Genomic DNA, 12,014 nt, shown 5'->3' on the forward strand with positions numbered 1-12,014 from the left:
AACCAGGAGAATGCTGGAGGCTTAGTACCTGTTATCTGGTGCTGATGCAGCTATAACCTAAATTAACCTTTGCTCCCAAGTGCTTCCTTACTTTCAAAAGTTGAATTGAGTTCTCTCCAGAGCTCCAATATTATCCTAAGCTAAAGTCATTTTTAAACACAAAAGGTCACTTCATACTTTACATGAGCCATAAAGTATTCTGAACCATGGCCCTTATAAACAGAAATTTTTTACAGATTTTTTGAAGATACTTAAAAAGAAAGATTTCATCTGAGTTTTCATGCCGATGACCCACACTGAACTCTCAGTTTCATGTTAGACCATCGTATGATACAGTATTTGATCTTCCAATATCTTCAGAAGAGACTTCCTAAATAAGATATTGAGGAAAATATGGTGCTATACTAAAACACCATTATTTAATATTAATATTCATCAATTTCTGCACAGATCAAACATTGTAAATCCATGATTTACAATCAAGAACTAAGATAAAGAAAAAATTATCTGAGTATAGCACCGAATAAGTATTTCCAATCCACAATGAATATATGTCATAGTAGAATGCATCCAATTCAAAATATATTTATTTAGGGCCTTTCCATAGTCAGTTTAGTTTAATGTAAGTTTGCCACCTTTTATTATTCTGATGATCGGAGTTTACCTATTTATGGGTCTAGGAGCCCTCGCTGAATTGTGACTATAAAAATTTAAATCACATAATCCTCTCTCAAGAACACAGAAATGTCGAAAGTAGGGAAATATATTAATAACATAGCAGTCCCTTCTGCCTTTCCCAACCCCCATGGCAAGCATTCTAGGGAATGTGACTGTTCAAACTGCACAACAAGAGAGTCAGACACAACTGGCAACTTCTAAAGAAAGGGAAATTGAGGATTAGTGTGTGTCCAGTTCTTGAGTAATTTTGTCATGGGAGACAGCAAATTTGCATGTTTCCAAAGTAAACCACAGGAGCTACTGTTGCCCTTCCCCTCTGTTCCACATGCAGGCTGATGATGTAGGGGGATGTCAGTGCACCTGGAAAGAGACCAGCTTTAACTTTTTAAGGAGCATATAAATGAGCCTTCAGTGTAATCAAGACCAGACCAGAATTCTCTTGTGTAGGAAAAGAATACATGAAGCTGCATTGCTCTCTTTTTCATTATGTACAAATTTTCCTTATATTTAATCCCAAACAACATTAAATCCCATATAAGAAAGATAAGTGTAATTTAAATGAGGTTATTTTAAGGCTGAAAAATCAAATGAAGGCAGAGCTGGACAAATCAAGAAAGTTGCAACTCATCTTTGGCAAGCAAGAGAAGTAGAAGTCTGAAAGTCATCTCTCAGTGTAGACATTGTGACCCTCAGTGCCCATTTTTGTGCAGCAATAGAATAACAGGACAAAGCAAACCTTATGCCTCGGGTATCCCATACCAGGTCTACAAACAGGGCGGTTGCTATAGACCCCACTAGTGATTAAGCAACTCCCTTTTAAACATATTACTCCTTCTCCTAAAGCCACACAAATGTCAAAATTCCTACAGTAGAACACGTGCATTTCCTAAAGAATTGTCTCAAACTTTTTCAAGTCACGATCCTTCCAAGATTCTGATAAAGATGTGAACCCCTCTCATTGAAAAATTCTTAAATTTGCATACATAGCAATCTTGTATACACTTCCAGTGACCCAGACACCCCCCTGAAATTCCACATGTGGATATGTAGGTCCATGAAACCAGGTCAAGAACCAATGCTTTAAAGGGCAATAGAAGTGGAAAATTAAGGGCCACAGTCCTGAAGGGGATTGACATCTTCAGAGCCCCCAAAATTTTCTCCATTTCCCATTTTATTTCTTTAGTTTCCTCATTCCTTCAATGAAGTTCAAAGACTCAGATACTGAACTTTCCAGAAACCACCTAGAGAAACCACTGCACCTTTCATCTGCCAGAGGGGGTCACTATGCAACTAACTGTTCACTCACAAAAATAAAGCATACCTTTGTTCTTTTCCGTAACTGTACTCAGAGGAATTACTTTAAAATGCATTTCCACACTGTAAAGTGTGTCCTAACAAAACACAATAAACTCAACAGCAATGTGATTACCGTGCGTGTAAAACAGTTGGTGTTTCAGCAATACGCCCTTAAAAAAATGTATGCTTGGAAAAATGGATTCTGTTTCAATGTTACAAGGACATAATTATTTTTCTGCTGCATAACAATTTTTAAATGTTAATGAGTTAAAATACAGCACCAAAACAGCACCCACGCAATAATACTATGTATCATTTGGCTGCCTGGTTCCCTTTTTTTTTTTCTCCTTTAATGGTCAGATAATACGCAACAACCTAAGAAGTCCAGAGGTACCAAGCGTGACCGTCACTTTAGACAGCTTGCTCTTCACGAATTTTCTCTGGATTTATGTAGACCAGGGTTCGTTAACCTCAGCTCCGTAGATATTTGGGGCTGATGAGTCTTTGCCGTGGAGGCTGTACTGTGCAGTGTTGACTGTTGAGCAGCATCCCTGGCCTCTACCCACTAGACACCAGTAGCACCTCCATGCCCAACCCCTAATCAGAGCAATCAAAATGTCTCCAGATATTACCAAGTGTCCTCTGTGGGGTAAAATTATCCCCAGTTGAGAATCATTGATATAGAGCATGGTTATAGAAAAGTCATTATCGGTAAGGCAGAATGCACTAGATTGCTGTACCTAAACAATCCACCTAATAGATGGGAGGCTAATCTTCTGGAATGACATTTGTGTAATATTGTGATCAGCGGCAGTGGCATGACTCACATCAGCTAAAAGTGTCACCAGGTTCATTGAGTAAAAGGTAATTGATTTGCAGCCTCAACAATTTCATATAGCAGGTAAAAGAAACCCTCAAATCTCATGAAATGCTTCCATTTATTTATACAGCAAGAGTCCATTAGAAGCCTAGACTATGTCAGGCACTGTGTTAGAAGCTGGGTTCCAGGGTAAAAATGGCAGAAACATTGTCTGTGTAGAAAAAAACACGTGAAGCTGCACTGCTCTCTTTTTCATTATGTACAAATTTTCCTTATATTTAATCCCAAACTACATTAAATCCCATATAAGAAAGATATGTGTAATTTAAATGAGGTTATTTTAAGGCTGAAAAATCAAATGAAGGCAGAGCTGGACAAATCAAGAAAGTTGCAACTCATCTTTGGCAAACGAGAGAAGTAAAATTCTGAAAGTCATCTCTCAGTGTAGAGATTGTGACCCTCGGAGCCTATTTTTGCCTTCAGACCCTCAACGTCAAAGGGAATGTCAGGTAAGGAAATAGGCAACTGTGGTAGATAGTAAGTGCTAACATGGGGAAAGTAGCTGGGGTACCTTAACTAGATTTAAGGGATTGAAAGAGATTCCTAGAAGACTTTCTGTCTAAGCTGAGAACTAAGGGATGGATAGAAATGAGGCAGAAGAAAGACAGTGAGAATATGACTAAGAAGTTGCAACAGTGTGAAAGGTGGCTCAGAAAGGTGACAGAGCACAGAGTGTTCAAGGAAATATAAATATGAAAATACGGAGAGAGTGTAGGAAATGAGGGAGATATTAAAGTAGAAAGCAGGGACAAAATCATGAAGAAAACCATGTTAAGGAGTTTAAGGTTTATTGCAAGGCAATGGGAACTCACTAAATAATTCCAAGGGGGAAAGCAGAATTACTAGATTTTTACAGAGAGATTACTGTAGCCATAGTAATCGTATTAGTCATGGTTCTCCAGAGAAACAGAACCAATAGGAAATACACATGTATCTCCTAGAGAGAGGGACAAACAGAAAGAGACAGAGAAAAACAGAGACAGAGAGACAGATTTATTATAAGAAATGGGCTCACGGGATTACAGAGGCCAAGAAGTCACACAATCTATTGTCTGCAAACAGGAAAGCCGGTGATGTATTTCTAGTCCAAGTCCAAAAGCCTGAGAACCAGGAGAGCCAGTGATGTGGTTTCAGTCCAAAGGCAGTTAGGCAGGACGAATTCTCTTTTACTTGGACGCGGCGGGAGAGAAGCCTCAGCCTGCTTGTTCTGTTCAGGTCTCCAACTGATTGGATGAGGCTGACCCACCCAGGAAGAGAAATCTGCACTACTCCGTCTACTGATATAAATATTAATCTCATCCAAAAACACCCTCGCAGAAACACCAGAATAATGTTTGACCAAATCTCTGGGCACCCCATGGCTGAGTCAAGTTGACACACAGAATTAATCGTTACAGTGGTAAAGTGAAAAAGAAATACTGGATCCAGGGAGAACACAAGAAAAGTTGGTGTAGTAAACTAGGCAAGACATTATAGTGACCTGAAAAGGGAAATTTCACCATCCATTCTTGTAATAGAGGTCACAGCCTGGCACGTAGTAGGAGCTTATCAAATACATAGGTAATATTTGTCAAATTAGTGAATGAACGTAAGTGCGTGAAATCAAAAGCATTTTTGAAGAATGTATTTAGTTTAAAAGCTTGGGAGGTAGTCCCGCATGCCCAAGATAACATTTCTACATATGAATAATTTTGTCAGTCCTGTTCAAATCAGAAACCGTTTAATGATATTCCAAGCTGTGAGGGCTGCTGACAGTCAATACCAGTTAAGGTACAGTGGAAAAAGATATTCACACACTCTTGATGGAATTTCTGGATAGCAATTTGGCAGCATTACAAACATTAAAATTGTTCTTACCCTTTGGCTTAGTAATTCTCCTTCTAAGTTTCTATTCTAGGGACTGTTCATTGCAGTGAAAAAATGAAAGCAACTTAATTTCTAACATGGAGAAAAGCACTAATTATTATCCACCAAGTAAAAATCTTGTTTTCAATGTCAGTTAGATGAAATAGACAATGCTTTAAAAAGTATGTTAACAAGTTAGAATACAAAACTCTCTATATAATAGAATCCTAAATACTCATCCATTTTGTTCCAGGCTTATCTATATTACCTGAGACAGAGAGCTCAGGTGTGGACTGGTAAATAAAACTGATAAAATGAGGGCAATAATCTTAATTTATTATATATGTATACACATAATTGCATGTACTTGGAAATTTTTAGTTATTCTTTTTTTTTTTTACTGAAATTAGTCAGACTCTATCACTTAAATAGCCACTCAAAAAAAAAATGTTTTAGAAGAATAGATGAGTGAATTGTTGCTCCCAATTGCAAATGACCAGATGTCTGCCTATGAACTGTAAACTCTCTATTTGGCTCACAATAGAGGAAAGTAACAGGCCTCTGAAGACTGTCTTTCCAGTGATCCTTGCATATCCTGACTGTTTTGAAAGGGCTTTAAGACCTTGGGTCTGGAAAGGCAGAATAGTTTACCAGAATTTTTTGTTCTTGGAGTCACATAATTCAATTCAGTTAGTTTCAAATTTCTATAAAACTGTGAAGGGCCTCAAAAGGTCTTGCAGCCTGGTCTCTGTCAACTGAGAATAACAGCTGAGTATGTGTGTGTGTGTATCAAGGGACAAGGACAGAACCTCCTTTCATATGTGTTTCCAGTTCTAAAGAACCTCCTTTGTCAATTCTTACTTCAAATTCAGTTCATTCCTTCTTGTCTGGCCTTCATAAAGTATAGAACAGCTGGGTTCCATACTTTTTATATAATGCTTTAGACACTATCAGAGAGTTACTTGTTCATCTATTAGCTCTCAGCTCTCCCCAACCCCATGCCCTGCAGAATTATGTTACCTTCGTCTGCCTGACACCATGCTTTTCCCACCAATAAGGTATATGTCCTACACCTCACTTCTCATCTCCTCTTGAAAGCCTTTCCCAATTATAAGGCTGACATAGAATTCAACGCTATGCTAAGCATTACTTTAAAAAAGTCAGTCCTTGGGCTTCCCTGGTGGCACAGTGGTTGAGAGTCCGCCTGCCGATGCAGGGGACACGGGTTCGTGCCCCGGTCCAGGAAGATCCCACATGCCGCAGAGCGGCTGGGCCCGTGAGCCATGGCTGCTGAGCCTGCGCGTCCGGAGCCTGTGCTCCGCAACGGGAGAGACCACAACAGTGAGAGGCCCGTGTACCGCAAAAAAAAAAAAAAGAAAAAAAAGTCAGTCCTTGAAGGTTGACTATAAAATGGGAATAAGGAGATACACCCCTGGTATTTGTTTCCTAGGATACTCTCCTAATGGGAAGGGATGAAATGTCTTCAGTGTGTTTGAACAGTTGCCTAATGCATCGCCTATAGAGAGAAGATGTTTTGAAGTTGTGTTCATTTTTTTATTAAATCACTGCTTCATTATCCTAAACAAGGTTTGTTTATAAATTTAAAAAATTACAACTTCTGAAGTGCCCACTTTTCTCTCAGGAGTGGATCATCCATTAACAGGATCAAGCTCACTGAGTGCCCCCACTCAGTCAATAAATTTGTTAAGGGGGAACAACTTACAGGAGAAATGATTTAATGGCAGTCTTTAATTTTATTATTTCAAAGTATGTTTAAGTGTCTATGGCTTAATTCAGCTACAGAAATATGAGGGAGGAGTTGTAGAGGTTGGGGACACCCCGTGCTACGGCTGTAGTATGGATAACTAAAGCACCTAGGTAGCCTTAACGATACAAATAAGAAAATACCTCTGCTAACTACTTAGTAGTTCTGTTATTGGAACACTTATTCATAAAAATAGGAAACATATTTCTTCCTCCTTTGGCATTCTATGGTTTGATCTTTTTTCCTCTGTCACAGATTGCTAGAATAAAGTGCTATTCAAAAAGCAACTGATAGGAATAGCTTCATCTCTCTCTCTTTCTCTCTGTCTCTCTCTCTCCCTCTGTCTCTCTCTCTCTCACACACACACACACACACACAATTCCAAGATAAAATTACTATAGTGTTGCTCTTTGAACTAAACAAAAACCAGTTAAAAAGCTTAACCACCAGCACAGCTTATCTTCAAAACTGCAGCAAAAAATTAAAATAAAACTGTAAATACTTTGTATTATTAGTTAGAAATGATTAAAATAAAAAAAAAACTCTGATAGCTTAATTCTAATCTATTTACGTGATTGATTTGTTAGCTAAACATGTGTTTATAATCAATTGCCAACAAGTTCTCCAGATAAATAGACATTAGCCTAGGTGGTTTTTTACAAATTTTTAATAAAAATTTTTTAAACATAGTTATCTACAAACAATTAGGTAGGCCTCTGCTTTCCAAATGAATCCAAACACTGAATCCATTTTTTACATTAGATATTAAAACTGTGCTCTTTCAATGTCATTGAATATTAACTATAGCTCATACACAAAGTACATTTGATTCTGGCTAATGGTAAAACTAAATGAGCTAATGGTCTGCATAAAATTTTCACACTTTTTTTTTTAACTTTGTCAATACAGTGTCATCTTAGAAGCATAAAATTTTGTAAAATAAAATATTTTACCTGTGGGAGAACACATCCAAAATATTCGGTGAGAACTGGAAAGCTAAAAGAGCTAAAAGACTCTCTAGGACTACCAGGGGACTAAATCTGTAGATGGGAGACCCGAAGAAAGTAGGAGTCAATGGTTTTCCATGAAATGTGACTATCCAAAAGCTCTCAGTCTACTGCACTCATAAGGAGGGATCAATATAGACTTGTTAATCACAGAATGCCTGGTGACCACTCCAACAGTATATTTTACTATATGTGGTTGACTAAAAAAGGATAAAGTGATCATATTTTTTTTTCTTTTTTTTTTTTTTGCGGTACACGGGACTCTCACTGTTGTGGCCTCTCCCGTTGCGGAGCACAGGCTCCAGATGCGCAGGCTCAGCGGCCATGGCTCACGGGTCTAGTCGCTCCGCGCGGCATGTGGGATCTTCCCGGACCAGCGCACGAACCCGCGTCCTCTGCATCGGCAGGCGGACTCTCAACCACTGCGCCACCAGGGAAGCCCAGTGATCATATTTTTTAACCAAGATTTATAAACTTTTCTTTAAAACCTGGATTACATAGACATTTCCATGGTTCTCTTCACATAAAGATTTTCTTTTTTTAGCTTGTCTATTTTTTTCTTCCTTTTGACAGCTCCAGTCCCCAAAGGAACAAATGAGAATAGCATTTCATAGATGAGAAATCATACCCCCTTCATCAAACATCTCACCTCTTGACACTACTTGAAATGGATAAACATAGGGGATAGTCCTAGTGAACTGATTCCAACTTTGGCTGGACAATTACAATTCACCTGCTACATTTCTGAAGCAAAGTAATCCTGCTGCCAGTAGAGTTTTTAAAATGCTGAGCATGGTGGAGACGTGCTCTTATCAAATGAGATGTTACAGTTCAATAAATATTTATTAAAGCCCATGCTCTTCACAGGGTAATATTTCTTTTCTTTGAACAAATGGTTTTAACTTAAAGGAGGATGACACAACATTTTATTTTTTTTGTTTGTTTTTTTTTGTTGTTTTTTTGCGGTACATGGGCCTCTCACTGTTGTGGCCTCTCCCGTTGCGGAGCACAGGCTCCGGACGCGCAGGCTCAGCGGCCATCGCTCACAGGCCCAGCCGCTCCGCGGCATGTGGGATCTTCCCAGACCGGGGCACGAACCCGTGTCCCCCGCATCGGCAGGCGGACTCTCAACCACTGCGCCACCAGGGAAGCCCAACACAACATTTTAATCGGCTTAACTGCATTAAATTTTTTTCCAGGTCTTTTACTTATTCCAAATGAGACATGCACCAACAGCTTATTTAATTTTGCACCGATTATCAGATCATTGACTGAGTCTTGAGCAAAATATCTTCGTCCAAACCATTTCTTTGCATATGCAAGTGACTGCAAAACATATTCCATTATTACTTAAAATTAAAAGGTTACTGCTGCTTCAAGTATATTTACATTTTACCATTTCATTTACCGCATCTTGTAATGGTTAAAAAAATCAGATATCCCACTATGGTTTTATTTTAAAAGACTAAATGGACACTTAGTCCTATGCGAGGAAGAGAAAAGAATGTCTGATTGTTTCTAGCACATTCCAAACAAGATGCTATAGCCACACTCCTAACTATACTTCTCACTCAGAGAGGTTGCCCCCAGGAGAAGAAGCATGTCTTAACTTTTGAAGACATAAGTAAAACTCCCCACAATAGTAGGAGAAGGTGAAGAGTGAGAAACAGGGCATTTCCTCTCTGCTCATGCGGTATGGGGTGAGCAGATATGCAACTATGCTCTGGCTAACTCAGCAGCCACTGTGTATCAGAGCCATTTTGCCACAGCTATAATAACAGCTACAGCAAAAGGTCGGAGTCCTGCTGAAGTTGTCTCAATGTGTTAAATATAAGACTTTAAATAGAAAACAGTATCATAGGCAAATGAATTCTTCTTCATGACTCACGAATTCACTTGTTTTCCACTCCATCTGATTTGGGAAGTATTCAAATGATATTCATAAATCATACTCATAACTTCTTATTAGGTAGGGTTTGAGTAGGTAAAAATTGCTATAAGTAGATCACAATGACTGGCATGAGGAAAGAAAAACCCCTCCTAGCAGTTCTTATAGGACTTTATTCCACGTAAACAAGCAAAATCAAATCCATACTTCCCTATGCATAATGTAGTAGGTATAGAACCTTGTGCAGTGGACACAGATAGAACCTTCTTGACCCATTTCTTCCACTTTGATGGAAGCCATTAGAATGCCATCAACATATCTTTCTTTTTAAAAGCTTATATTTTCAAGATATAATTTGAGATGTATAAATGTCTTTTAAGTGAAACCACTAATATGTGATGTGATAATTCACCATATTCTTCAACTGTTTTCCTAGCATTTCCATGTTCTACCTCTCATCCTTACCCCAGTCTTCTCCTGTATTCATACCCCTGAATTTCTCAAAAGGTCAACTATATTCAGTTGTGCAGTGTATTTAGTGATTATTCATTGTGAATTGAGCAGACTTGTTCAAAATATATGAAAATGGTTATCCATCCCAAATGTAACTACAAAATATACATTTTAAATACTTGAATATCTTGCCAATCTCTTCCTCAACATTGTGGCCTGTGTGCTCAAGAGCATTCAAAGATGACACACTGAGGAATACGATGGACAATTCATTTCTAGCTACTTCAGTACAAAACAAGACCAAGCCCCCCTCATAAAGCTGTCTGGTCCTGCATAATTACCAGATAACCTGTTCCTTTTTTAATCACAAATTTGATCTAAAGCCAGGAGGGCACTAGTGCCTAAGGAGTTACTTAGTATAAATGCAAGGGTACACCCTGGGACTGCTTCTCTGGGGTTTATTCTATGCTGAAAGAAACCAAAATTGGACATACCCATTATTCAAGAAAACGCCTCTCTTCTATTCAAGTTGAAGGTTCTTATTTTGAAACTACACAGGACTGACATTACATATTTGAGCTTCTCAGATGTGCAAGACAAAAGAATTGTTTATCTTCTAAAGAAATTCATTTAGTGAGTTTCATAGAAATCATGCATCTAAATATTGTGTTTTGTTAAATGACTCTAAAGCCACAAGGAACAATATTTTATATTCCACTTTTTTCTTACTTGATGACTTTTCAGTCTAGAACTATGGAATTCAAGCAGAGAAGCCATATTGAAATAGAAAAGAAATAATCATATTGCTACATAGATCCTCAGTCACCTGAAAACTAATTCAGAAAACTTATTTTGGTTTAAAAAAATAATAGAGTTTATGGGACAGCAATCATTAATGATAGCTGGGAAATAAGTGGATTTCAACATAAATGGACATACTATACTGTATGTCCACAGTCCTTTTTAGTTGATTAAGTCCAAAAAGAAATACCTGTTGAGCTATATAGAAAAGCAATCTGGGCCCAATATCTAAAGCAGCAGATTGGAAGAATAGTGTTGTCCTTTCCTCTTACAGGGAAGGGAGGGAGGGAGGGAGGGAAAGAAAGAGAGAGAGAAAGAAAATTATCCCTGTTCTCTGTCATTGTAAACTTTACTCAAACTAAAAATGCTTTGTGGATAATACAATTTTCAAAAAATAATTGGCCTCATGAGAAGTGTATGTGTAAGTGTGTGTTTCTCTATTTCCTATTTACATTTAGCCTACAGAAGGGTATACTTCACTCCAGAAGGGGCTTCCACTCCAACCCTGAATCCCAAGGTCCAGATCTGACTTTCCTTTTAATATATTATAGAACCCAGCAGCTGTTGATTCTGTTTGTGAAAAGTGTAGCTAAAATTTCCATTATATTCTGCTGAAACAAATATCACCTTGAAGCTTGCTGACAAATTCCATGAGAGGATGTTCTCTGCTCGTTAGTGCTGATCATCCATCTCAGCAGAACCCAGGTATCCCCAACCATAGAGGAGCTTGTCCAAAAGACAAGTGCTAAGTCTGTTGTTTGCAACTCAAAATTTATTTAGCCAAAAAAATTTGATGTTTTCATGACAGCTAGGCCCACACTCTCTCCATAATAACCTATTTAGCTTATTATATAATTTAATGTGTAATACCCTGGAATTTTAAGTCCAGAAAGTAGAAGATGTGGGTGATAATACAGGAGGTACAAGAAGGAATGGAAAGGAAGCTTCCTTCCAACTTGGATGAAGGGCCCATGCCAGGCAAAAAAAATTGAAATAAGTAAAATTCTCCTTGCTTAAATCTGCTTTTGGTGCTCCTTTTCCATCTCCTACTTTCCCTGGCCCAGTTCCTTCATTGCTTATGGTCATGCTCAACCATCACTATGCACCTCACCCAACAGGGCCCTGTAAGCCAGTCCTCTGTCTTCGAGTGACCTCAGCTCCAAACTGACTACTACATTTTCCACTTCAGATAAAATACTCACTCACTCTATGCAGCACTCCTCAACTGGATTTTAGGAAGAAAGCAAATAACAGATCATTTTCATTAATGTGTGGATAATTTGTTTATCTTCTCCAATGTTCCTTGACTAATTTTCAGTGGTTCTCTTTATTCACTTGTTTTGTGTTTGAACTTTTTAAAGAATTCTATCTTGATTTATCTACAGTGTTTTTGAGATGTAT

The sequence above is a fragment of the Hyperoodon ampullatus genome (genome assembly GCF_949752795.1).
Source record: "Hyperoodon ampullatus genome assembly, chromosome: 8".
NCBI classification, from domain to species: domain Eukaryota; kingdom Metazoa; phylum Chordata; class Mammalia; order Artiodactyla; family Ziphiidae; genus Hyperoodon; species Hyperoodon ampullatus.